Raw genomic sequence first — 22,636 nt, 5'->3', positions numbered from 1 at the left:
GGTTAATCATCAAGAAAGCCCCCCTCTTGTGGCCCTGGAGCAGAGAGAAGCAAAGAGGATAGCAATACCTGTTCCATTCTTCAAGCAGCCTACGCACGAGGAAATAGAAACACGGGTACATCTGCTGGAGGGCTGCAAACCCTCCCAGGCAAATAGTGCATCCATGTATTGCACAAGGCTGCATTACACAACAGCTTGTGGTGTCAATATAGGACAGCATGGCAGCCTTTGCGTGCATTATTGCATTGTAGATGATTCCTGTGTGTGCATCGATGCATTGCATAATTGCCCATGTTTGAAATTGTATACGTCATTGTTGCTGGTATGTGAACTAGTTTATTCCAGAGCTGCCTGCCCATTAGTTCATTAGTTACCTAAGACATAGGAGCAGAATTAGGCCATTCGGCCCATCAAGTCTACTCCGCCATTCAATCATAGCTGACCTACAGTATCTCTCCCTCCTAACCCCATTCTCCTGCCTTCTCCCCATAACCCCTGACACCTGCACTAATCAAGAATCTATTAATCTCCGCTTTAAAAATACCCAATGACCTGGCCTCCACAGCCGTCTGTGGCAATGAAATCCACAGATTCACCACTAAAGAAATTGCTCGTCATCTCCTTTGTAAAGGTACGTCCATGTGTAAATTGGTGAACTGCATAAATGCCAGTCTCTGCTCTATCCTCTTCACAATGAGGAATCCCCAGAAAAAGTGATGAATCTTTGTTATAATAGCATCATACAGCAAGGAGACTTAGTATCATACAGTGTGGAAACAGGCCCTTTGGCCCAACGTCCATGCAGATGCCCCATCTGTACTAGTCCAACCTGCCCTCTTTGGTCCCTATCCACCAATACCCATATCCCTCCATTTCCTGCTTATCCATGTGCCTATCCCAAAATCTCTTCAATACCGTGATCGTATCTGCCTCCACCACCACCCCTGGCAGCGCGTTCCAGGCACCCATGTAAAAGATTTACTCCACATATGCCTCTGCCATTTGATTTTAAAGCTACCCGTATGCCTTCTAGCATTCGATTAGTTTAGTTTAGATTAGTTTAGTTTAGTTTAGATTAGTTTAGATTAGTTTAGATTAGATTAGATTAGTTTAGTTTAGATTAGTTTAGTTTGGTTTAGTTTAGGGTTTGGTTTGGTTTGGTTTGGTTTGGTTTAGTTTAGTTTGGTTTATTGTCATGTGTACCGAGGAACAGTGAAGAGCTTTTTTGTTGCATGCTATACAGTCAGCAGAAAGCATGTAGGAATAGGAATAGGAATACTTGCTTGTCACATGAGACTAAGCACAGTGACATTCTTTGCTTGCATTCACACTTTGTTACAAATAGCAGCCACCTCCGGAGCTGACAAAGTAACAAAGCACGCTGAGTCCCCATTGTCCATTGTCCTACTCCTCTCCCCTCACGGTGGTCCTCCACGCTCTCATTGACCATTGACCGCGGGTCGACCCGCGAGGATCGCCGCCGCCGCCACGAGGCTTCATCACCGCCCAGGCTCCATCATCGCGAGGCTTCACCACTGCCATTGTCGAGGTCTCACCGCTGTTGATGCCCCACTTCATGCCTCCGTGGTGCCGACCTGGGCTCCAGCCGCAGGTTCCGTTGGCCGCTTCGCCCGACCCAGGCGTCTACCCACGAGGTCCCCGCCCAGACCCGACCAGCGATCGGGAGGCATCGAGGCCGCTGTGCCTTGATAAAGGTCTCCGGCTGCACGCCCAGTCCACAGCCGCGGCCCGTCGGGAAGCCCTCTGTATCCATCCTGGCAAAAAGGTTCTGACTGTCTACTCTATCTATGCCTACACCCATGTCATCATTTTATTGAAACAAAGTGGATGTGCTTGTAGCACAGTTGGAAATTGGTGAGTATGATATTGTGGGAATTACAGAGACATGGCTGCAAGAGGATCGGAGCTGGGAGCTGAATATCCAGGGTCATATCGGAAAGATAGAAAGGTGGGCAGAGGGGGTGGGGTAGCTGTTGGTTAGGAATGAAATTGAGTCCTTAGCGAGGGGTGACATAGGATCAGAGGATGTAAAGTTATTGTGTATATAGGTGAGAAATTGTACGGGTAAAAAGACCCTAATGGGAATTATCTACAGGCCCCCAAACAGTAGCCAGAATATAGGATACAAGTTACATCAGGAGTTACAATTGGCATGGAAGAAAGGCAATGCTATGGTGGTCATGGGAGATTTCAACATGCAGGTAGACTGGGAAAATCAGGTTGGTACTGGACCCCAAGAAAGGGAATTTGTAGAATGCCTCCATGATGGATTCTTAAAGCCTGAAGTAAAGTCAAACTGCCCTCGCCTGCCTATATCCCCTACACCACACTCTCTTCCCCTCCCCTGTGCCCCACCTGGGCTCTCACCTATTACTCTCCTCCCCCTCCCCCCCCCCCTCCCCCTATGTTCCTTCCTCTAGCTTCACAATTCACGACTCGTCAATCCTTTTGTCTCACACCTTCTGTTTTTTTTCCCATCCATGGCCTTTATCCAACCATCCGTCCTCACCAGTGTTGGCCTATTAGTCCATGTTTTGCCCTGCCCCTGATTTCTTCTGATTCCCCCCCCCCCCCCCCCCAACTACACAATCAGTCCGAAGAAGGGTCCCGACCTGAAACGTTGCCTATCCATGTTCCCCGGAGTTGCTGCCTGACCCGCTGAGTTACTCCAGCACTTTGTGTCTTAGTGTTAATTTTAGAAATATGCGCTTTGCTCCAGCGAGTGGCATGGACGAGTGATCACCCCGTACACTAGCACTATCCCACACACTAGGAACAATTTACAACTTACAATTACCAAAGTCAAATTAACCTGCAAACATGTACGTCTTTGGAGTGTGGGAGGAAACCGGAGCAGCCGGGGAAAACCCATGTAGGTCACGAGGGGAACGTGCAAACTCCTTACAGACAGCACCCGTGGACAGGATCGAACCTGGCACCCTGGCGCTGTGAGGCAGCTACTCGACCGCGGCGCACCGTGTCCTTACCTGACATCATTAAGTTATCTCACATAGGTCAATGTTTCAAAAAGACGTGCGAGCAGAATGTAATGTGAAAGATACCAATCCATTTGGCCAGCAATCAGCTGCTTACATTCAAAACCTATGCACGCAATCTTGAATGCCATGTGCCCTGAGGGAGATTTTGTTCTTACTTTGTTTATCAATGGCACCAGATTGGCTAATTTAAGGAAAATCGTAAACCTGTCTTATCGTCAAAATATTCACACTTTCCTTTCCTAACTTCCAGTGGTCATTATCCGGAAGTGGCGGCGTTGTTGAACAGCTGCGGCTCGCCTGCAGTCCGTCTGTTTTTACTTTTTGTTATTGTTTTTTTTGTCTTGTTTTAGTTAAGTTTTAGTTTGTTGGGTTGTGTTATGGGGGGGGGTGAAACATGTTTTTTTGTCTTCCTTCGGAGGGAATGCGACTTTTTCTTGTCGTATCCCCCTTCTCTGCCTCCGTCTGCGCTGAGGCCTAATGGCGGAGCTGGCGGCCTCCAACTGCGACCGACCTCGAGGCTCCGGAGGCAGAGCCAGCCAGGACTTACAACGCGAGGCTGGCCGACCGGGGCTGAGGCGGCGGTGGCCCGACTCGCTGTTGCGGCGTTCCAGCTTTCGGCAGCGGCCCGACTCGGAGCTGAGGCTGTGGCGGGCCGACTCGGAGCGGAGACGGCGTTCCGGCTTTCGGGAGCGGCGACAACACTACGGAGGTCCGCTGGACTGGAGAGCGGCATCTTCGGCCTGGATCGATCGCCTCAGCGCAGAGGGAGAACAAGGAGGGAAGAGACGGAGACTAAGACTTTTGTCTCCATCACAGTGAGGAGGTGCTTGGTGAACTCACTGTGGTGGATGTTAATTTGTGTTTATTGTATGTTTTGTTATTTATTGTTACTGTGTATGACTGCAGGCAACAACATTTTGTTCAGACCGTAAGGTCTGAATGACAATAAAGGAATCAAACCAAGTCGGGTCGGGTCGGGTTACTGAAATGGATGGAAAAAAGGCCCACGTTCCGCTCCGTTGCGTACTACACGTCATCCCATTGCATTTAGAAGGAGTCTATCTTGCTCCGCTATAGGATCTTTGGTATTCACTGCCTGCACGTCTTTACAATCAGTTATGTGTTCATTGTCCTACTTTGCGGTGGAGCTGCTGAGAAGCCCAGGCCAGAGGTGGAATCTCGCTGGTCAGAGGTGGAGCCTCGCTGGTCAAAGGTGGAGCCTCGCTGGTCAAAGGTGGAGCCTCGCTGGTCAGAGGTGGAGCCTCGCTGGTCAGAGGTGGAGCCTCGCTGGTCAAAGGTGGAGCCTCGCTGGTCAGAGGTGGAGCCTCGCTGGTCAGAGGTGGAGCCTCGCTGGTCAGAGGTGGAGCCTCGCTGGTCAGAGGTGGACCCTCGCTGGTCAGAGGTGGACCCTCGCGGGCTGGAGCCTTGCGTGTCGGAGGTGGAGCCTCGCGGGTCAACAAAGCCCACGGCCATCAGCCCCTGGGTCGACGGAGCCCGCAGCTGGGGCCTGGGTCGGCGCCAGGGAGGCATCAGGAGAGGACCCGGCAGCGTTAGTGGAGAGGTCGGTGGGGCGGTCGATGATGGCGTCGACTGACCGAAGAGGATGGGCACGTGGAAGTGAGGACGCCGCTGACGAGGGAAGGAACAAAAGAGGAACTGTCGCGGGATACTTTGTAACTCTGTCAGCACTCTTTATGTGACAACTATTTGCATACCTTGGGTACACAAGCAAAGAATGTCACTGTGACATCACATGTGACAATGACGTATTCATTCATACATGTAACTTCATTCTGAGTCATAATGTCGTGGGTTCAAAACCTACACCATGGACACAAAAAGGAACAAAGTGCTGGAGTAACTCAACGGGTCAGGCAGCATCTCTAGAGAATGTGGATGGGTGATGTTTCAGATCGGGGCCCTTCTTCAGACTGATAGGAGTGGGGGGAAGGGTAAGAGAAGAATAAAAAGATGTGCCTTTCGAATGGAGATGAGGAGGAATTAATTTAGCCAGAGGGTGGTGAATCTGTGGAGTTCATTGTCACAAATGGCTGTGGAGGCCAAGTCAGTGGATATATTGAGAGGGGATCTTATAGAAACTTACAAAATTCTTAAGGGGTTGGACAGGCTAGATGCAGGAAGATTGTTCCCGATGTTGGGGAAGTCCAGGACAAGGGGTCACAGCTTAAGGATAAGGGGGAAATCCTTTAAAACCGAGATGAGAAAAACTTTTTTCACACAGAGAGTGGTGAATCTCTGGAACTCCCTGCCACAGAAGGTAGTTGAGGCCAGTTCATTGGCTATATTTAAGAGGGAGTTAGATGTGGCCCTTGTGGCTAAGGGGATCAGAGGGTATGGAGAGAAGGCAGGTACGGGATACTGAGTTGGATGATCAGCCATGATCATATTGAATGGCGGTGCAGGCTCGAAGGGCCGAATGGCCTACTCCTGCACCTAATTTCTATGTTTCTATATTTAAGGCAGAGATAGATAGATTCTTGATTAGTGCGGGTGTCAGGGGTTGTAGGGAGAAGGCAGGAGAATGGGGTTAGGAGGGAGAGATATTCAATCATTCAGCCATGATTGAATGGCAGCATAGACACGATGGGCCGAATGGCCAAATATCAACTATCACATGAACTTGAGAACAAAGCTGGAGAAGGGGAGATACTGGGCAATGCGCGGCAAGTAATAGGTCGCCACAGGTGAGGGAGGGAGGCTCGGAAAGGCAGTTGGATGGAACAAAGCCCAGAGACAAGAAGGGAAGGTGTGAGACAGGTTTGAAGAGTTGGGGGATTGTAGAGCTAGAGGGAGGAAATTAGCGGGTTAGGAGGGGGGGGGGTGTAAAATGAGGGGAGAAATAGGTGGGGCATAGGGGAAGAAGGTGGAGGTGGAAGACGGAGGGTTTGGAAGAGAAAGTAGTGGGGGTGGCGTATGCATCATTGACCTGCCATTTGGACTATAAGTTCATGTGATAGGAGCAGAATTAGGCCGTTCAGCCCATCGAGCCTACTCCGCCATTTAATCGTGCCTGATCTATCTCTCCCTCTCAACCCCATCTGCCTTCTCCCTATAAACCCCAGACACCCATAATAACCAAGAATCTATCAAACTCCACATTAAAAATATCCATTGACCTGGCATCCACAGCCGTCAGTGGCAATCAATTGCACAAAACCTTTAGTGTATTAGCCCACATCTGTAGTTTGTTGTTTCTATATTTTGACTGCGGTAGAAATTCAGTACTGGGGTGTGCTGCCTTGCAGTAGAGGTGTTGAACTGGGAGCCCACCTGCCATCTCATGTTGATATAAAAGTCCCCAAGAGTCTTAAGGGCCTGTCCCACTAGGTGATTTTTTTAGGCGACTGCCGGAAACTATCAGAGTTGTAGCAAGTCGCCGAAAAACCGGCGACTGGACTAATGGGCTTGTCCCACTTAAAGCCCTGTCCCACTGTACGAGTTCATTCAAGAGTTCTCCCGAGTTTCCCCTGATTCGAACTCGGAGATTTACGGTAATGGCCACTCGTCGGTACTCGGGGCTCTCATGGACATTTTTCAACATGTTGAAAAATCTTCCCGAGTCTTCCCGAGCTTACCGCCTTTCCCGAGTACCTGCCGTTAGCGTTACGAGCCGCTAAGAGATGTCCCCGAGCTCTGACGTACCCGCCACGTACATTCTACGTGCTTACCCCGAGTTACTCGGGAGAGCTCTTGAATGAACTCGCACAGCGGGACAGGGCCATTAGGTGATTTTTTAGGCGACTACCAGCGACTACGACAATGGAATTCACCGAAGTCAGCACTGGCGACAACCTACGTCATACTGGTGACAATCTACGACAGCACCTACGTCAGGAGAAGACAAGCTACGACAAGCCCACAGTCGCCGACTGTCTCCGAAAAGTGTTGAACATTTTAAACTCTAGCGGCGTCCAGAAAGGCGCTACGACTCTTTGGGCAAGCGGGGAGTCGCCTAAAAAATCGCCTCAGTGGGACAGACCCTTTAGATTCATAGAGTTGTATGTAACACTCATCATCCCCCTGATCCACCACATTCATGCTGATCTTTCTGCTCATCTACACTAACCCTTCTAGCATATAATAGGTCCATAAAACATAATACAAGCTCAAAGAAGTTCAGGCCTACTCTGGTCACAATCCCCAACCCCACAATCCTCACACTTTATGTCTTTAGATCTCTGGCCTTTGTCTAATCGTCTGCCTATTTAAAAAAAACCCTTACCTACATCCAGGTGGCATGGTGGCGCAGCGGTAGAGTTGCTGCCTCACAGACCCGGGTTCCATCCTGACTATGGGTGCTGTCTGTATGGAGTTTGTACGTTCTCCCTGTGACCACGTGGGTTTTCTCCGGGTGCTCCGGTTTCCTCCCACACTCCAAAGAGGTGCAGATTTGTACGTTATTGGCTTCTGTAAATTGTAAATTGTCCCCACTGTGTAAGACAGGGTTCGTGTACGGGGCGATAGCTGGTTAATGCCGACTCGGTGGGCCGAACGTCCTGTTCCCGCACTGTATCTCTAAAGTCTAAAGTATTCTGGTCACAACTTGCTCCTCTTCTATCCTTATCTTTTGGTGGATTCGAGACAACGCCCAGTGGCTTGAAACAAGATTTATTCAGAATCAAGGTTCTCTGGTATCACAAGTCCTAACACACAACGGTGGTCCTCAATCGACTGGCGAGCTGAGCCCAGAAACCGCGCGAAATCCCGACCCCTCCCAGAGTCACGTGCGCGCGGCTTCCGACCGCAGGGTTCGACTCTGGCGCGCACCAGAAGATGCTGCTACAATCTCATATTTTTGGTCTTTTCATCTGGGCTTTCCACAACCATCAAAGAAGAACCCACACCCGTATCCACCTATCACTCGCCCGACTTTGTTCTCCACTCCCTCTCAAACAGCTTTCTCCCCTCCCAACCACGATCAATCTGACGCAAGTTCCTGTCCTATGTATAGAGACGTCACCGATACAGTACGTGCCCTCCAGAGATGCTGCTTGACCCGCTGAGTTACTCCAACACTTTGTTTAAGAAAGAAATGCAGATGCTGGAAAAATCGAAGGTAGACAAAAATGCTGGAGAAACTCGGCGGGTGAGGCAGCATCGATGGAGTGAAGGAATAGGCAACGTTTCTGATCAAGACCCCTTCTTCAGACTGATGCAGCACAGAACGCCACAGAAGATGCTTCTTTCCTGTGGCTATCAAACTGTACAACTCCTCTCTCTTCAGTCGTGGGGTCGACTGAGACTGAGACTGAGACCCCCCCCCCCAAATACTTTGTGACCTTTTTTTGGTCAACAGCTATTGTTTACTAAAATGGAAACCCCGGCACTTTACTGTTTGTATAGCCTTGGCAACTTGGGCTCTTAAAGATAGCGGAGTCAGGGGATATGGGGAGAAGGCAGGAACGGGGTACTGATTGGGGATGATCAGCCATGATCACATTGAATGGCGGTGCTGGCTCGAAGGGCCGAATGGCCTACTCCTGCACCTATTGTCTATTGTCTATTGACAGATAAGATTCAATGGAGGCTGGCTGTCGAACCTGAGCTGGAAACATGTTCTCATGGTATCGGATTGTTTGACAGATTAGGATCTGTTCTGCGCTCCACTTTGTTCTTTTGCACCACTGGGTAATTAGCCTTCTTTCCCTGACGCAATGTCAGAGTGAGGAGAAAAATAAATGCACCCATTTCCTGCTTGCATCATTGTTGCGACCAGTTTCAGCTTGCACAACCCGGGTGCTGCACGACACAACAGCCCTCCAGTGCTTTGAATGCCAAAAATAGAATCTCTTGTGGCTATGCTGTCAACCATAGGAACATAGACAATAGGTGCAGGAGTAGGCCATACGGCCCTTCCACCCAGCACCGCCATTCAATGTGATCATGGCTGATCATCCCCTGATCGGAGGTTCCCGGAGGTTTTTGTCAGCCTCCCTACCTGCTTCCACTACCCGCAACCACCTGCAACCTCCGGGAACCGCACGGAAACCTTGGGCGGGGCGCAAAGTCTCCAGAGGTTTCCGTTCAGGTTTCCTAAGTGGGACAGGGGCATAACTCTCCCTTGAAAACATCAGCAAGGAGAAGGCAGGGTGGGGCATCAGTCTTCTTCTTCTTCTTGCGTATGGCGTGCACAGCCTAAAGTTGTAGGACAACTTGTTCTATTTGATCTTACTTGATTGTGCACGCCAGGTTGATTGCATTTGTTGAAACAGGGCGGACCACGTGATGGTTGCAATCTCCCACCCCGGGCATCAGTCCGGGTATGTATTACTCTATTGTACACCAATAATGCCCGTCCCGATGAGTTACCCCAGCATTTTTAGTTTAGTTTAGAGATACAGCGCGGAAACAGGCCCTTCAGCCCACCGGGTCCGCGCCGACCAGCGATCCCCGCACACTAACACTATCCTACACCCACCAGGGACAATTTTTATATATTTACACAAAGCCAATTAACCTACAAACCTGCACGTCTTTGGAGTGTGGGAGGAGACTGAAGATCACGGAGAAAACCCACGCAGGTCACGGGGAGAACGTACAGACAGCGCCCGCAGTCGGGATGGAACCCGGGTCTCCGGCGCTGCATTCGCTGTAAGGCAGCAACTCTACCGCTGCGCCACCGTGCCCGCCCTGTCCTCACTCCGCAGATGGTGCCTGATATGAGGCTCGGGAGGACAGAGCCTGCCACCACGGATGGGGCGGGTGAGGAGGGGAGGAGAGGGGACCGGGGTCTGGTCCACTGCGCCCCCGAGGTCGGCTGCGGGAGGCTCCAAACCCCCGGGGAACAAAGGCGGACGGGGGAGGAGAGGAGAGGGATGCGGAGTCCAAGGAAGGAGGTGGCTGGAGATTCACAATAGCCTGGGAATCACCTGGATCAGGCGCCACCCGTAAGGACTGGAGACTGGACTTTGTAAATGGCACCAAAGCATGGCGGCTCTTGCATGCAGGTTTGGTAGACTACATCTGTACACTTGCTCATCGAAGATCGGGGGTATGGTAATACTCTACTGGACTGTTTGTGTGGAAAATAATTTCACTCTGCTAGCACTTTGCACATGTGACCAAAAAAGCACCATTGAACCACTGAATAGTTCCCATTAAGCCTCTTCCACTCAAAGTAAAACAAGCCCAGTCTGTCCAGTCTCCCTTCATAGTTTTGTGTGGTCACGGTGGCGAAGCGGTAGAGTTGCTGCCTTACAGCGAATGTAGCGCTGGTGATCCGGGTTCCATCCCGACTACGGGTGCTGTCTGTACGGAGTTTGCACGTTATCCCCATGACCTGCGTGCGTTTTCTCCGAGATCTTCGGTTTCCTCCCACACTCCAAACACGTACAGGTTTGTAGGTTAATTGGCTTGGTATAAATGTAAAAATTGTCCCTAGTGTGTGTAGGATAGTGTTAATGAGTCGGGGTCGCTGGTCGGTGCAGTCCCGGTGGGCCGAAGGGCCTGTTTCCGCGCTGTATCTCTAAACTAAACTAAACTAAAAGTTACCTAGTTTAATCCCTGGAAGAGGACACAAAATGCTGGAGTAACTTAGCGGCTCAGGCAGCGTCTCTGGAGAACATGGATCTGTGCTATTTGCACTCGGGATCCCTCTTCAAATTTCCTCAAAGTAGGTGGTGGAGCGGTAGAGTTGCTGCACACAGCACCAGAGGCATGCGTTCGATTCTGACTACAGGAGCTAGCTGTACGGAGCTTGCACATTCTCCCTGCAACCGTGTGGGTTTTCTCTGGGTGCTCCGGTTTCCTCCCACACTCCATAGACCAGCAGTTTTGTAGATTAATTGGCTTCTGTAAAATAGCCCCTATGTGCGTTCGATGGTCAGTGGGCCAAATGGCCTGTTTCCATACTATATCTCTAAGCTGCAAGGAGATGTTGGACAAACTTGGATTATCTTCTCTGGAACGCGAGAGGTTGTGGGGAGACCTTATTAAGGGCTATTTTTAGTTTTTTAGTTGAGTTTTTTATTCGGAAGGGCGTTCAGAGGAAATATAGATTAGTCTCGATTCAATGGTGGAGTTGACCTGATTTTCCAATTAGCCTAATGGCCTGTCCCACTTAGGCAACTTTTTCGGCAACTGCCGGCGACTGTCATAGTTGTAGCAGGTCGCCGATAAACCAGCGACTGGATCCCTCCTACGACAATGTCTACAACAACCTACCACCTAGTCGACGTCAAGCTACGGCAAGCTACCACCAACCGGCGACCCATTCGGACGTCCACCTACGACCACACTTACGACAACCTACATCCACCCGCGACATGGTAAAACAATTCAGTCGCCGGTTGACGTAGGTGGTCGCCAATGGAATTCACCGAAGTCAGCACCCGGTGACAACCTACGTCATCCTGGCGAAAACCTACGACAGCACCTAAGTCAGGAGAAGACAAGCTACGACAAGCCCACAGTCGCAGAAAAGCTTTGAACATTTCAAAACCCAGCGGCAACCAGAAAAACGCTATGTTTCTTTGGGCGACTGAGGAGACCATACAGGCAACACCCCGGCGACCATGTGCCGACAGCCTCATCGCCTGTAGTCGTCTAAAATATCGCCTAAGTGGTAAGGGACATAATTCTGCTCCTTTGTCTTATAGACGTATGGACCTGATAAAAGTGTTCAAAATTAGGAGAGGCAAAGATACAGTCAACAGTCAAAATCTTTTTTTCTCTCAGGATGGAAATGTCAAATAATAATAATAATAATGGATGGGATTTATATAGCGCCTTTCTAATACTCAAGGCGCTTTACATCGCATTATTCATTCACTCCTCAGTCACACTCGGTGATGGTAAGCTACTTCTGTAGCCACAGCTGCCCTGGGGCAGACTGACGGAAGCGTGGCTGCCAATCTGCGCCTACGGCCCCTCCGACCACCACCAATCACTCACACACATTCACACACAGGCAAAGGTGGGTGAAGTGTCTTGCCCAAGGACACAACGACAGTATGCACTCCAAGCGGGATTCGAACCGGCTACCTTCCGGTCGCCAGCCGAACACTTAGCCCATTGTGCCATCTGTCGTCCCAATACTAGAGGGCGCAGCTTTCAGTTGAGAGGGGCAAAGTTTAAAGGAGATGTGCGGGGCAGGTTTTTATTACACAGTGGGTGGTGGGTGCCTGGAACGTGTGGAGGCAGATACGATAGTGGTGTTTAAGATGGTTTTGGACAGGCACATGGAAATGCAGGGAATATAGGGATCTGAATAAGGTGTCAATAGATAAGAGTTTGGCTTGCCATTGTGTTCGGTGCGTGCATAGTGGGGCGGAGAGTCTGTTTCTGTGCTGTACTGTTCTATGTTCAAGGTACGGTGTTCTAAACAAGGCCAATGTTCTCAGAAAGCTTTCTGCGTAAAGAATGGAGAAACCAAGTCTTAAGCCGGAAACTACAACAACATGGGCTCAGCGGTAGAGTTCCTGCCTAAAGGGCCTGCCCCACTTGGGCGTCATTTGTGCGTCATGCAGACGGCGAGCGAAGATTTTGTACATCCCAAAATCCTGGGGCGCCGCGCTCGACTGTGCGACACTGCCTACATCACCATGCGCGCATCACGTGCGCGGTTTGACGCGTGCGTCATGACACGTAAATGATGTTGCGTAAATTACGCGCAAATGACGCCCAAGTGGGACAGGCCCTATACACCGCTTTCAGCGCCGGAGACCCGGGTTCGCTCCTGACTACAGATGCTGGCTGTACAGAATTTGTACGTTCTCCCCGTGACCTGTGTGGGTTTTCTCTGAGATCTTCAGTTTCTTCCCACACTCCAAAGGCGTGCAGGTTTGTAGGTTAATTGGCTAGGTATAAATGTAATTTGTCCCTAGTGTGTGTAGGATGGTGTAGGATAGAGACCCGGGTTCAATCCTGAACTGAGGTGCTGTTCCACAGAGTGTGCACATTCCCCTTGTGACCACATAGGTTTCCTTCAGGTGCTCCAGCTTTCTCTCAAATCTTAACAGCGTGCAGATTTATGGAGGTTACGTCAAATTGAACATTCAATGCTCCAATTGTAGGTAACCTCCAACAACCCCTCCCGCGATACACCAAAAACAAAGAGGGGAGAGGGACGCGAGGGCGAGAGGGGGAGAGGGCGAGGGGGGGAGGGAGGGCGGGAGGGAGGGGAGGGGAGGGCGGGGGGGAGGGATGGAGCGGGAGCGAGGGACGGGGCGCGGGCGAGACGGGAGGAGGGAGAGGGAGAAGGGAGAGGTGAGACAGTGGAACAGGAAGAACGGACGAAGCAGAAACAAGGAAGAAATTGTAAGCCCTGACTACCGTCTCCATTCAGACCTTCACTCCCTCCTACCCTTTCTTCCTTTCTTTCTTTCTTCCTTTCTTTCTTTCTTCCTTTCTTCCTTTCTTTCTTTCTTTCTTTCTTTCTTCCTTTCTTCCTTTCTTCCTTTCTTCCTTTCTTCCTTCCTACACCGCCTAGTGTTGCCAACTGTCCCGTATTAGCCGGGACATCCCGTATATATTGGGCTAAATTGGTTTGTCCCGTACGGGACCACCGCTGTCCCGTATTTGACCGCTACTACTCGGGTCGAGGGGACTGTCGGGTCGGAGCGCTGCGTCCAGCCCCGCCTCACCCGTCCCGACGTAGTGCAGCCCATGGAGTGCAGCAGCAGCATCAGCGCCTCGCCCGTGGCCTCTTCGATCTTCTGAGATAGTAGAAGCATTGATGGGCTCACTATATATTTAATGTTGTTTTAGTTTAGTTTAGAGATACAATGCGTGCAGGTTAGTGTTAGTGAATGGGGATCGCTGGTCGGCGCGGACCCGGTGGGCTGAAGGGCCTGTTTCCGTGCTGTATCTCTAAACTAAACTAAACTAAAGTGACCTGCCTGCCTGAGAGTCACCTCCAGTACCGTCTTTGGTGAAGACTGCGGTACCCGACTTGGCTTTGTTGGGACTAAAGTGGAAACAAACCACCCTCGATCTAGAGGAACAGAAGGAAGTGGATTCAAGCTAAATCCATTTACATATGAACGTAACATCTAGGCTTGTGTAGTTAACTGGACTTATCTGGATGGGTTATTGACCTGAAATGTGGACCATAAGTTCATAAGTTATAGGAGCAGGATTAGGCCATTCGGCCCATCAAGTCAACTCCACCATTCAATCATGGCTGATCTCTTTCCCGCTCCTCCTTTTCCTCTCTTCTATCCATAATCCCTGACACCCGCACTAATCAAGAACATGTCAATCTCCGCCTGAAAAATACCCAATGACTTGGCCTCCTCTGCCGTCTGTGACAATGAATTCCACAGATTCACCCTTAAAGAAATTCTTCCTCATCTCCTTTCTAAAGGAACATCCTTTAATTCTGAGGCTGTGCCCTCTGGTCCTAGACTCTCCCACTAGTGGAAACATCCTCTCCACATCCACTCTATCCAAGCCCTTCACTATTCTGTATCTTTCAATGAGGTCCCCGCTCATTCATCTAAACTCCAGTGAGTACAGGCCCAGTGCTGACAAACGCTCATCATATGCTAACCCACTCATTCCTGGGATCATTCTCGTAAACCTCCTCTGGACCCTCTCCAGAGCCAGCACATCCTTCCTCGGGCATGGGGTCCAAAACTGCTCACAGTGCATTTATTCATAGCTTCTCCCTCCATGGATGCTGCCTGTACAGCAGAGTATTACTAACATTTCTTGCTCTAATGTGTATTTCCTTGAATCTGCAGCATTTTGCTTGTCTGGTGATGTTAATTCACCCGCCAAGTGGCGGCTAGATTACTACATGTAAAATACAGGAGAGGTTCAATAAAGGCATCTCCAACCTCCAGTTTAAATTCCATTTGGAATATTTTGGAGGACCAAGAAACCAAGAACCAAGAACTCAAGCAAGGTCCCTTTGCCATTCCAGTTGATCTTGCATCCTGCCCCTAATTTTCCCATCCTAACACATTGCCGGTGGAGTTCCTGCCCTGGGATTGTTTTCATGGGTTTTTGAGAATAGCGGGGACAGAGTGAGCTTCTTTGTCCTCTGTGGTGCGAGCGGTTCTGGTCCAAGTACCACCAGAAGTGTAACTTGCAGGAATGTCTCATCAGCCACACAAGCCTTTGTCACTGACATGTCAGCCAATTCAATGTTTTACCTACAACTAATTACTCTGTGGCCTTCATTTCCTTCAACTAACAACATGTCAACCCAAATGCAAAATGTGAGGTTAATGAGCGCAAGTTTGTTGCATTTTTGTTTGGAAATGTAAAGGGCCTTTAATAAGGGGCGTGCTGATTGATGTATCTGAGGCAACAGACCCTGTCTCTGGAGTTATCACCGAGACGTAGCCAGCAGCCCGTGAAGGCGTCGGTCCGTCGCTCGGCCCAGGCCTGACATGGGGAAGGGCATTTTCAGTGGATGCTGTGAGGCCGCCGGCATCTTTGCTAAGTGGCGGAAGCGGAGCCGTCACTTTCGATCAGCCCGCCCGCGGCGATGGTCCTCGCCTCGTACGTGACGCGCCGCACGAACGCGCTTCGCAAGCGGCCGAGCGAACAGCTCGGGCCCGGGGAGGGTGGGCGGGGACGGTCTCGTCTACACTCACGAGAGACAAAAGCAAAGTAAAAGACAGAGACAAGAACGAGCGCGTAGGAAGGAACTGCAGATGCTGGTTTAAACCGAAGTGACCCGCTGCGTCACTCCAGGCTTTTTTTGTCTATCTTCAAGACAAGAACAAGACTGATCCGATCAAACCGTTATTTAATAAATCTTTTAAAGAGCATTTTCAGGTTTTAAGTGTCCAAATAGACCATATTCAACCATCTCATTTACTTTGTGAATATGGATGCTGAATGCAAGTGTAATCAGCAGAAAAATCAAATCAAATGAAATCCCAAGGAGTTATGATGGATGGAGATATTGTATTCAGTCTGAAGAAGGGTCTGACCCGAAATGTCACCTATCCACATTCTCCAGAGATGCTGCCTGTTCCACTGAGTTACTCCGGCACTTTGTGTCTTTCTTTGGTGCAAACCAGCATCTGCAGTTCTTTTTTATTGCATGAAGATATATTAACATTTAATTCCATGTTTGCTGCAATTTTAGTTTGGTTCAGAGATACAACGCAGAAACAGGCCCTTCGGCCCACCGTGCCGACCAGTGATCCCCCCCCCCCCCCCCCCCACTAGCACTATCCTACACACTAGGGACAATGAAAAATGTTACTAAATCCCAATTAACCTGTACATCTTTGGAGTGTGGGGTGCTAACTTTTTTTTTACATAAGTTACCCAAAATTGAACCAATTTTCAAGCTCTGGCAACATGGAAGGTGGAAAACGGTGGTAAAACTAAGAAGGGGTTTTCTGAACCGTGCCTGCAATGTATTCAGGGAATCTGTCTCCTCCTTGAAGCCGAACAACCAAATAAATAAATCTCTCCTATTCTGCTTCACGAGACAAGAGACATTTCCTTAAGTCAAGGGGCAAGAGTGTTTTATTCTCATATGTCCCAGACAGAACAATCAAATTCTTAAGGGCCTGTCCCACTTGGCCATCATTTTCACGACAGGCCGGTAGTGACTGACGTGCGACGGTCGCGCGCGTCATCATGCGCCCGCACAGCCGTCTGGAGCGCGTGACGTCATTTGTAGATGGACACAAAATGCAGGAGTAACTCAGCGGGACCGGCAGCATCACTGGAGACAAGGAATGGGTGATGTTTCGGGTCGAGACTCTTCTCCAGTCTGAAAGAAGGGTCTCGACCCGAAACGTCACCCATTGCTTCTCTCCAGTGATGCTGCCGGTCCCGCTGAGTTACTCCTGCATTTTGTGTCTTTCTCCAATTTTCTTGGGCCCGTTCTGGGAGTAGGAGTGGGGGCGGATCCGGACCGCAACGGCCGTGAGCCCCAGGCCGAGTTCAGCGATCGTTTGCCTGCTTCAGTTGCTGTTGGAGGTGAGACGTTGCGTCGCGCCAGGGCCTTGGGCCTGTCCCACTTTGGCTGTCATTTACGCGACAGGCCGGTGGCGTGCGAAGATTTCGTGCAGGACGAAGTCCACACTCCTCCACGCCACTCCATGCGCCCGTCCCCACGCTACCCACGTGCTACCCACACGCTATCAGGTCGCGTAAATGTTGCGCAAATGACGGCCAAGTGGGACAGGCCTTTTACTTGCAGCAGCACACCAGAATATGTGAACATGTTTCCTTTATCATAGTTACTGTTTTGCATATCTTTCATTCATTTGTTCTATATCTCTCTACATCACCGTCTATATCTCTCGTTTCCCTTTCCCCTGACTCTCAGTCTGAAGAAGGGTCTCGACCTGATTCCTTCTCTCCAGAGATGGTGTCAGTCCTGCTGAGTTACTCCAGCTTTTTGTATTCATCTTGGGTTTTAAACCAGCATCTGCAGTTCCTTCCTACACATGTAACAATAGTACTCTGTAAACAATATAATGAACGGGAACAAAAAAGTTCAGCGTATATAAGACGTACACACACATAAAAACAAACAAGGCAATAATAGTGCAGGAAGACAAAACCGAGGCACCCAAGTCTCAGTCTCACCCGCTGAGTTTCTCCAGCATTTTATGTCTACCCTCAAGTCTATGTAGTTCAGAGCTTATTTGGAGGTTGCAGCATTTAATAGCCTTCATTCTGGCGAACTTCCCCTCACTGTTCTGTTGAAGGTGATCGGAGTAAAACTTCCTTAATTTACTAATGTAGGTCACATTTTCCCTCAGGAACTGAGCAGAGGGTGGAAGGAGGGGTGGGGGTGGGAGTGGGGTGGCGGGGGTGGGGAAGGGAAGATGGAATGGGAGTGGGAGGGGGATGGGGGGAGGGGGGAGTAGCAGAGGCATCTGACCCCCTGCTTTATCTCGCCAGCCATTGTCATCATAATTCAAAGTAAACTCTGACAGGCTTGAGTGAGGGCACATCCTTTGAAGGCCCGGCCGGCCTCTTGTAATGCAGAAGAGGAGCGAGGGGGTGACAAGGGAGGGGAGGGGAGAGTGTAGGGGGAAGCATGGCTGGGCAAGCTGCCCAGGCTGATCCCCCGAGTGCCTCTTTGGAGGTCAAGCAGGCGTGAAGAGCTATTGAAGGACAGGACAACAGAGGCATGGAGGACAATCCAGGCCTGACAAGAAGGCAGGACCTTGGGGGAGCAGGGCTGACGGCTTCTAATCAGACTTAATTACCGCACGACAACACCCCTGCTTATTCCAACCCTGACTGAGTGTGTCATTAAAAATTTACTTTAGTTTAGTTTGGAGATACAGTATAGAAACAGGCCCTTCGGCCCACCGAGTTCGCGCCAACCCTTGATCCTCGCACATTAGCACAATCCTACACACACTAGGGACAATTTAATGGCCTGTCCCACTTGGCGATTGTTTCGGCGACTGCCGGCATCTTATCAGTGTCGCCAAAGATTTTGAACATTTCAAAATCCAGCGGTGACAAAACAAACACCGCGCATCAATACGTCATCACGCCGCATCACGCCGCGTCAATACGTCATCACGCCGCATCACGCCGCGTCACGCCGCATCATGCCGCGTCACGCCGCGTCACGCCGCATCACGCCGCGTCACGCCGCATCACACCGCATCACGCCGCATCACACCGCGTCACACCGCGTCACGCCGCATCACGCCGCGTCAATACGTCATCACGCCGCATCACGCCGCGTCAGGCCGCAATTTTTTCGGTGACCTGATACGTCAGTAAATGATGCCGGCAGTCGCCGAAAAAATCGGCAAGTGGGACAGGCCCTTTACATTTTTCAAAGTCAATAAACCTACAAAACCTAACGTCTTTGGAGTGTGGGAGGAAACTGGAGCACCCGGAGAAAACCCACAGGGAGAATGTACAAACTCCGTACAGTTCTTTAGTAACTTGTCAGTTTCTTTGTTGAACTAAATTAAGGCGCATGTTGCAATCAAAAGCGTTTTATAAAAACACAAAAACTAACAATAAACAGCAAACCAAATTAAAATTTCAAATTCCTCTTGCATGGAAAGTCAGGATGGAACCCGGGTCTCTGGCGCTGTGAGGCAGCAACTCTACTGCTGCTCCACCGTGCGGCCCGAGTTATTGAAGCTTGGCCTTTGCCACCTCGCTGTTCCTCACCTGTGACCGAGGCTGATGTGCAGAGCTTCTATTGAGTGCAGGCAGCTGATCTGCAGTATTGGTGCTCCAGGAAGCACGTCAGCTGCAGAGATGGTTACAGTGCGGGGTTTCCAGGTGCGAGGTATCGCCCCCACTCTGGGCATCTCATCTAGGGTTGGCAACCCAAAGCCCAGCCGGCGGGCCAGCTGAGGAGTTTTGGCCCGGGCCGCGCGCAAAGTCCGGCGCCCCATCCAACTCATGAACCTCCGATCGCCCGTGAGAAGGAGGGGAGGTGATGTCGGCTGTAAGCGAAGGTCCAAAGGTCGGACAGCTGGCCGGGCTGCCGACCGACGGGGCCACGGGCGAGGCGCTGCTGCTGCTGCTGCACTCCATGGGCTGCACTACGTCGGGTCGGGTGAGGCGGGGCTGGACGCGGCGCTCCGACCCGACAGTCCTCTCGACCCGAGTAGTAGCGGTCAAATACGGGACAAGGGCGGTCCCGTACAGGACAAACCAATTTAGCCCAGTATACGGGATATCCCGGCTAATACGGGACAGTTGGCAATCCTAATCTCATCTTGCCTCTACATCAACGCTGATCTTTAACGTGGGAGAGTCCAGGACTAGAGGACACAGCCTCAGAATAAAAGGACGTTCCTTTGGGAAGGAGATGAGGAGGAATTTCTGTAAGGGTGGCGAATCTGTGGAATTCTTTGCCACGGAAGGCTGTGGAGGCCATCAATGGTTATAGATAGATTCTTGATTAGTACAGGTGTCAGAGGTTATGGGGAGAAGGCAGGAGAATGGGGTTAGGAGGGCGAGATAGATCAGCCATGATTGAATGGCGGAGTAGACTTGATGGACTGAATGGCCTAATTCTGCTCCTATTACTTATGACCTTATGAACTTGTGACAAGGATGATCTTTGGCTTAAGAATGCTATTTCTATCGTAAACTACTCACTGGTGACCCTCAGGCTATCCTTGATCGGACTGTACTTGCATTAAACGTTGTTCCCTTATCATGTATCTATGCCCTATATATGGCTTGATTGTAGTGATGTATTGTCTTTTCGCTGACTGGATAGCACACAACAAAAGCTTTTCACTGTACCTCGGTACACGTGACAATAAACTGAACTAACTATTGATGAGTTAGAAACAAAGAACTGCAGACGTTAGTTAATACACAAAAGGACACAAAATGGTGGAGTAACTCAGCAGGTCAGACAGCATCTCTGGAGAACATGGATGGGTGACTTCTGGACCAGGACCCTACCGTTATGGTGAATCTATGGAATTCATTGCCACAGACGGCAGTGGAGGCCAAGACATTCGGTATTTCTAACGGGTGCTCCAGTTTCCTCTTGCATTTCAAAGAGGTGCAGGTTTGTAGGTTAATTGCCCCTCGTGTGTAGGGTGAGAAAATGTGATAGTGCAGAATTAGTGTACTGGGTGATCGATAGTTGGTGCGGGCAGAAGGGCCTGCCTCCGTACTGTATCTCTAAACCAAACTAAATGAAACTAAACTAAACCAAACCAAACCAAACTAAACTATACTATACTATAAGATACTATTCTATACCAAATTAAGCTAACCTCTACTAAACTAAACTAAACTAAACCAAACTAAATGAAGCTAAATTAAACTAACCAAGAACTAAACCAAACCAAACTAAACTATGCTAAACTCTACCAAACTAAACTAAACTAAACTGAACTGAGCTAAACTGAACTGAACTCAACTAAACTAAGGCAGACAAAAATGCTGGGGAAAATCAGCGGGTAAGGCAGCATCTATGGGGTGTGGGAAATAGAAACATAGAGACATATAAAATAGGTGCAGGAGTAGGCCATTCGGCCCTTCGAGCCTGCACCGCCATTCAATATGAACATGGCTGAAATAGGCAACGTTTCGGGCCGAAACCCTTCTTCAAACTAAACTAAACTGGTGTATGGAACAAGCTGCCAGAGGAGGTAGTTGAGGCTGGGACTATCCCAACGTTTAAGAAACAGTTAGACAGGTACATGGATCGGACAGGTTTAAAGGGATATGGACCAAACACAGGCAGGTGGGACTGGTGTAGCTGGGACATGTTGGCCGGTGTGGGTAAGTTGGGCTGAAGGGCCTGTTTCCACACTGTATCACTCGACGACTCTATAAACTAAACCAAACCAAACTAAACTATACAATATTAAACTAAACTAAACTAAACTAAGCTATTTATCAGAATGTTGCCTGGATTGGCTTGGGACAAGAGATATTAACAACCATCGATACATAGAAACCCAGGGCACCAAGAGTGAATTCACAGCGGAGTTCCTCTGGGGCTCTCAGCATTAATGGTAAACGGTTGAGGAAAAGACAACAAGTTGTTGGAACATGATGAGGAAGTCCATCGTTGAACGAAGCAGCAGATTCCTGGCCAGCATCATACAGCAGACTTTGGTGGGCAGGCAGGCACGCATGGAGGATAGGCTCGTGAAAACTGTAAAACGTGGTTTGGGCTGAGATTGATCAACTGAAGGTGTGGGCAGGCTGTTGACAAATTGGGACACATTTCCAGGCATTGTTGGCAGTTTAAAAATAGCCTACAATTAAAAGACACAACAGGGTATTATTAGAGCTGTTATGTAATGAATCTTCATAAACTAGTTGGGAAGGTCATAAGAGTCATAGAACGATACAGTGTGCAAACATGCCCTGTGGCCCTATTTGCCCATGCTGAATAATATGCCCCATCTATACTAGTCCCACCTGCCTGTGTTTGGCCCATATCCCTTTGAACCTTTCCTATCCATGTACGTCAAAATGCCTTTAGACATTGTTATAGTACCTGCCTCAACTACTTCATCTGATAGCTAGTTCCATATACAATAAACAACTGACAATAGACAATAGGTGCAGGAGTAGGCCATTCGGCCCTTCAACCCAGCACCGCCATTCAATGTGATCATGGCTGATCATCCACAATCAGTACCTCGTTCCCACCTTCTCCCCATATCCCCTGACTCCGCTATCTTCAAGAGCCCTATCTAGCTTTCTCTTGAAAGTTCCCAGAGAACCGGCCTCCACCGCCCTCTGAGGCAGAGAATTCCACAGACTCACCACTCTCTGTGTGAAAAAGTGTTTCCTCGTCTCCGTTCTAAACAGCTTACCCCTTATTCTTAAACTGTGGCCCCTGGTTCTGGACTCCCCCAACATCGGGAACATGTTTCCTGCCTCTAGCGTGTTCAAACCCTTTTAATTTTGCTTTCCCAACCCCAAATCGCTTGCTTCACAGCCTGCTGTACCTGCTATACCAAGCGCCCTCTGTGTGGAAAAAGTTTCTATTAAATCACTCCCTTTAAATCTAAAGGGCCTGTCCCACGAGCATGCGACTCTATGCGGCAAGCACGACCTAGTGGTCGCTTGAGCCATACGGTCCCACTTCGATCACTGGAGCCGTGTGGAGTTGTGCGGAGTTGGTCCCGACATCGCGCAGGGCTCCGAAAAACTGACCGTGTTCAAGAATTCCTCTCGGCAATGGCCTGCCGGCCCGAACC

This window comes from Amblyraja radiata, chromosome 5 (assembly GCF_010909765.2).
Source record: "Amblyraja radiata isolate CabotCenter1 chromosome 5, sAmbRad1.1.pri, whole genome shotgun sequence".
NCBI lineage: Eukaryota > Metazoa > Chordata > Chondrichthyes > Rajiformes > Rajidae > Amblyraja > Amblyraja radiata.
This window is presented reverse-complemented; position numbering follows the sequence as displayed.